Source organism: Alnus glutinosa, chromosome 10 (genome assembly GCF_958979055.1).
Source record: "Alnus glutinosa chromosome 10, dhAlnGlut1.1, whole genome shotgun sequence".
NCBI classification, from domain to species: domain Eukaryota; kingdom Viridiplantae; phylum Streptophyta; class Magnoliopsida; order Fagales; family Betulaceae; genus Alnus; species Alnus glutinosa.
The window spans coordinates 20,353,597-20,359,596 of record NC_084895.1 but is presented as its reverse complement, the minus strand read 5'-3'; the positions used below and the strand labels follow the sequence as shown (position 1 = coordinate 20,359,596).

General features: G+C 32.2%; 1 long non-coding RNA gene across 1 annotated transcript; it reads left to right on the top strand.

Moving 5' to 3' along the window:
• The first annotated feature begins 2,808 nt into the window (after positions 1-2,808).
• LOC133879424 (uncharacterized) lies at positions 2,809-3,429 on the top strand. Its single transcript, XR_009902078.1, has 3 exons — positions 2,809-2,936; positions 3,064-3,129; positions 3,247-3,429. It is a non-coding gene; the product is annotated as an uncharacterized LOC133879424 (long non-coding RNA).
• The last annotated feature ends 2,571 nt before the right edge of the window (positions 3,430-6,000 follow it).

The window sequence follows — 6,000 nt, the reverse complement described above, 5'->3', positions numbered from 1 at the left end:
ATCGGATGATCTATCGATCTTATGGATCTATCAAGATCAAGCGGATGATTTACCATGATTGATCGGATGATCTATCGATCTTATTGATCTATCATGATCGATCGGATGATCTACCATGATTGATCGGATAATCTATCGATCCTATTAATCGATCGGATGATCAATCAATCCTATGGATCTATCATGATCGATTGGATGATCTATCGATCCTATGGATCTATCATGATCGATTGGATGATCTATCGATCCTATGGATCTATTATGATCGATTGGATGATCTATCGATCCTATGGATCGATCATGATCGATGGGATCGATCCTATTGATCGATCACGATCGATCAGATAGGATCAATACTATAACGATCGATCGGATGATCTAACGATCATATTGATCGATCACGATCGATCGGATATGATCGATACTATAACGATTGATCGAATGGTCTAACAATCCTATCGATCGATCAGATTATCTATCGATCCTATTGATCTATCACGATCGATCGGATATGATCGATACTATCACGATGGATCGAATGATCTATCAATCATATTGTTCGATCACGATCAATCGGATGATCTATCGATCCTATGGATCGATCACAATCAATCGGATGATTTATCGATCCTATGGATCGATCACGATCGATCGGATAATCTATCGATCCTATTGATCTATCACGATCGATCGGATATGATCGATACTATCACGATGGATCGAATGATCTATCAATCATATTGTTCGATCACGATCGATCGGATGATCTATCGATCCTATGGATCGATCACAATCAATCGGATGATTTATCGATCCTATGGATCGATCACGATCGATCGGATAATCTATCAATCCTATTGATCTATCACGATCGATCGGATATGATCGATACTATCACGATGGATCGAATGATCTATCAATCATATTGTTCGATCACGATCGATCGGATGATCTATCGATCCTATGGATCGATCACAATCAATCGGATGATTTATCGATCCTATGGATCGATCACGATCGATCGGATAATCTATCGATCCTATTGATCTATCACTTTCGATGGGATGATCTATCGATACTATTGATCGATACAATCACGATTGATCGAATGATCTATTAATCCTAATGATCGATCACGATCGATCGGATGATTTATCCATCCTATCGATCGATCTATCATCCGACTGATCATGATAGATCAATAAGATCAATAGATCATCCGATCGATCGTGTAGATCAATAGGATCGATAGATCATCCGATCAATCATGGTAGATCATCCGATTGATCATGATAGATCAATAGGATCGATAGATCATCCGATCAATAATGGTAAATCATCCGATCAATCATGATAGATCAATATGATCGATAGATTATCCGATCAATCATGGTAGATCATCCGATTGATCATGATAGATCAATAAGATCAATAGATCATCCGATCAATCATGGTAGATTATCCAATTGATTATAATATATCAATAGGATCGATAGATTATCTTATGGATCATGGTAGATCATCCAATCGATCATGATAGATCAATATGATCGATAGATCATCCGATCGATCATGATAGATCAATTGGATCGATAGATCATCCAATCAATCATGGTAGATCATCAAATCGATCATGATAGATCAATAGGATCGATAGATCATCCGATCAATCATGATAAATCAATAGGATCGATAGATCATGATAGATCAATAGGATCGATAGATCATCCGATCAATCATGGTTCATCCGATTGATCCTATTGAAGTATTATGATCGATTGGATGATCTACTATGATTGATCGGATGATCTATCGATCCTATTGATTTATCATGATCGATGGGATGATCTACCATGATTGATCGGATGATCTATCATGATCGATCGAATGATTTATCGATCCTATTGATCTATCATGATCGATTGGATGATCTACCATGATCGATCGGATGATCTATCGATCCTATTGATCTATCATGATCGATTGGATGATCTACCATGATCGATCGGATGATCTATCGATCCTATTGATCTATCATGATTGATTAGATGATCTACCATGATCTATCGAATGATCTATCGATCCTATTGATCTATCTTGATCGGATGATCTACCATGATTGATCGGATGATCTAATATGTTAGTTTAACATACTATATAAGGCAAAAATGGATTTTTTTTTTAATAAGACAAAAATGTCTATAAATTTGAAAAAAAATAAAAATAAAAATAACTTTTTTAAAAACAAATTAACAAAATTAAAATTAAAAAAAAAAAGAAGAAAAAGAACGATTTTTTTTAAACTCAAAATTTACTTAAAATTAAAAATAAAAAACCAATTTTTCAAAAAAAAAAAGTTATTTAAAAAAAAGGAATTAAAAAAATTAAAGAAAAATGAAAAAAAAATAGAAAACAAAAAATAATTTATTTAAAAAAAAAACCGAAAAAATACATTATAATTATGAACACAATTTTTTTTAGAAAAAAGAAAACAAACGAAAAATAAAAAAGAAAAACCTGTTTTTTATTAAATTAAAAAAACGAAAAATAATTTTTCTTTAAAAAAATTATGAAGTGTTGATTTCAAAAAAAAAAAAAAAGAATTAAAAAATCAAAAAGCTCATGATTGAGCCTTTTGGGTGAAGGGGGGGAGGGGGTGCAGGGGTGCACGCGGGACACGAAAATTTTCGTGTCCCGCGCGCGCCTCACCCCCAAAAGTTAAATTTTTTATTTATTTTTTATTTTTTTATTTTTTCAATGTTTTTTTTGTTTCTTTCTAAATATCCTGTACTCTCTTTACTCTCTCTCTCTCTCAACTTCATTTGATTCATTTCTCAGAACTCTCGTCTCTCCTCTCTCTCTCTCTCTGGTCTTTGTTTCAGATATTTGATTTATTAAAATCTGCTACAATTTTAAAGAGAAACAAGAAGAAAAAGGTACCTTACTCTTCTCCATTTTCTTCTTCTTCGTCTTTGTGGTTTCTATTTCTTTTCTTTTCTGTTTTTTTTTTTTTTGCAAATTTTGTGACATATCTCAGCTCTGTCTCTCTTGTCTTTGTTTCAGATTTTGGTTTATTTATTGCAATTATTGAAATCTACTTCAATTTTAAAGAGAAACAAGAAGGAAAAGGTACCTTACTCTTCTCCCCTTTCTTCTTCTTTGTCTTTGTGGGTTTCCATTTCTTTTATGTTCTTTTTGTTTTTTTGCAAATTTTGTTAATTCATATCTTTGGGGTTGAATTTGCAGATGTCCAGGAGTTTTATCAGTTGTGAGATCCCGATGGGTCATTTTTAATTTCTTATACTTCATCTCCTCCGTTTTTTTTTTTTGAAATATATTTTGCTTGGTGAGGGGCACTGAAAAAATGGCCGGATCTGAAAAAATTGTCGGATTTGAGCTAGTAGGAGAGATGAGGAGAGGGGGTGCGTTGGGGGTTAAACATTTTTTTTTTTAATGATGTATTTGTATTTAGTTTTATTTGTATTTATATATATATATATATATATTTTTTTTTCATTTTTAGTAGTATTAATTGTATATAGAGATTTAATTAATGCAGTGAAGTTAAATGGATCTATTTTTTTTTTTTTTTTTTTTGTATATATATATATATATATTTATTTATTTTTCAATTTTTTAATAGTATTAGCGGCCACAAATGTGGCCGCTAATAGTTAAATCAGTCGGGTATTATTAGCGGCCACATGTGTGGCCGCTAATACTAGACTATTAGCGGCCACTCATGTGGCCGCTAATAATACCCGACTATTTTAACTATTAGCGGCCACATACGTGTCGCCGCTAATAGTCTAGTATTAGCGGCGATTTTAGACTCATTTAACAATTATTAGCGGCGGATAAAATTACTTTTAGCGGCGAACTTGGTGGCCGCTATAAAACAATTATTAGCGGCGACCAAAAAAAGTGGCCGCTAATAGTCTTTTGCGTCGGACTATTAGCGGCCAAATTTGGCTGCTATTTATTAATAGCGGCCAAAATAACATCATTAGTGGCCAAATTTGTTGGCCGCTAATGATCAAATTTTTTGTAGTGATAAACTCATATTTTTAATTTGTTACAAAAAATAAATATAATTTTGAACACTCTTTCACATATATAGGTTGGTTTTATTTTGAATAATAAATATATTGTTCATTTTGTGTAAATAGTGATTTTCTAATGTGTATGACTGAGCAAATTTCATTTTTATTTTGCAGTGCTATCTCTTCTGTGCCAACTAATTCTAAATCTATTTTCAAAAAAAAAAAAAAAAAAACTAATTGTATTTGGTACACTGCATCCACTCAATTAATATCTCTATCAATTTTCAGAATTTTTTTATTTTATTTATAGTTTCATCCACTCAACCAGATAGATAATTGGTCGGCCAACGCAATTTCTATTTGGTCAGGTGGGTTTAACAAGTAGTTTCTCATAAGCACATGTCTATATTCTCTCAAATTTTGTCAATAATTTAAGATGACCATAATCCGTATGTCTCATTTTCAAATATAGAAAAAAAATTCAAAAAAGGCACATGCAGCAGATATTTTATACCCTCCCTAAATAAGGGTAAGCTACAATATTGTTACCCAATGCATTTGGTAGCACTTTAGCTTCCATGTCTATTATTTTAACACAAATATTTTTTCTCCTCTCTCATCTTTCCTCTATTTGTTTTTCATTGCAGATGTGTTAGAGTTTTCTAAAAGAAGTAAGGGTAAGCAGGGAACTTGGACTTTGTAAAAAAATAACATATTAATATTATAAGGAAATATAAGATAAGATATTGTCGAGTATATTTGGATATAAAATTTTCTTTCAATTTGGATTAGTGGAAGTTCCTTCAACTCAGTCTATAAAAATGACATATGGCCCTGGAACAAGTAATGCTAGGAATCACTCTTTTGTCATTCATATGTCCCTCAAAAAATGATGTGGCTTTTAAAATTACTATTGAGCTTGTAATTGATCACTATTAAATTCTGATTAAATAGTGATTTTAAAAGCCACATCATTCTTGAATGGTCGACACAAAAGCGATAAAAAAGTAACTTCTAGAATTACTCGCTTTTCACATGTTCAATGATAGTAATTCTAAAAGTCTCTCTTGTGTCACTCGAAATTGGGGTTTTTGTTTTGGACGTGTTTTGTAATAATTTGTGTTTTTGAGTGAATAAATGATTAGGGATGTTTATGTTTTTGCTATCTTAAGCTTGCGATTTAATTATGAGTTCCTTGAATTTAGTTTTGTGAAGGTTTTGAGTTTAGGTTCATTGATTTTTGTATGGAGAAGTGATATTTGTGTTAAGAGGTTGGAATTATTATAATGGCCGAATGTTTATTGGGTTTATTTGGGAAGATTGTAATTTGTAATTGTGATCCGATCCTTGTGTTATGTGGCTTTCGTATCAAAGGCTAATGGACTTGATTTGAGAAAAAATACGAGGTAAGTTGTGATTTGTTGTTTGGGGTTTTGGTTGAGCTCTGTTTTGTGATTGATTATGGCTTGGTTTAGGTGACTTAATTTTGTGGAAGTTGGAGGATAATATTAATTAATGTTTATGTTAATTTGCCATGATAATCTTACGTTTAAGTTAGCTGAAATTAAGGGAGTTCCTTAGATTTTAATTATGGTCGAAAGGTTTTAAAGTGTTATAGAATTAACTAAATAGATCTTAGTCTTGGGGGGCAAAGTGTGGAATTAATAGAATTAATTAAATAAGTCTTAATCATAATATGATAATACCGAATAAGAAAACGAATAAGTAAAAGTAATTAACAAACAAGTAATAACAATGGGTATAATGGGGTTCAATGAAAGTCCTAAGCTAATGAAAGTCCCATCATTATGTACTACAGGCCATAATGTTGTTAACTTAATAATATCGAGACTATGGACTCCATACTGGTGGAGTACGGGCCCTAGTGTTGAAATTAAAGTGAGAAAGTTAATCACGAGGACCATGGACCCCATCAGCCGTAAATGTAGAGGAGCAC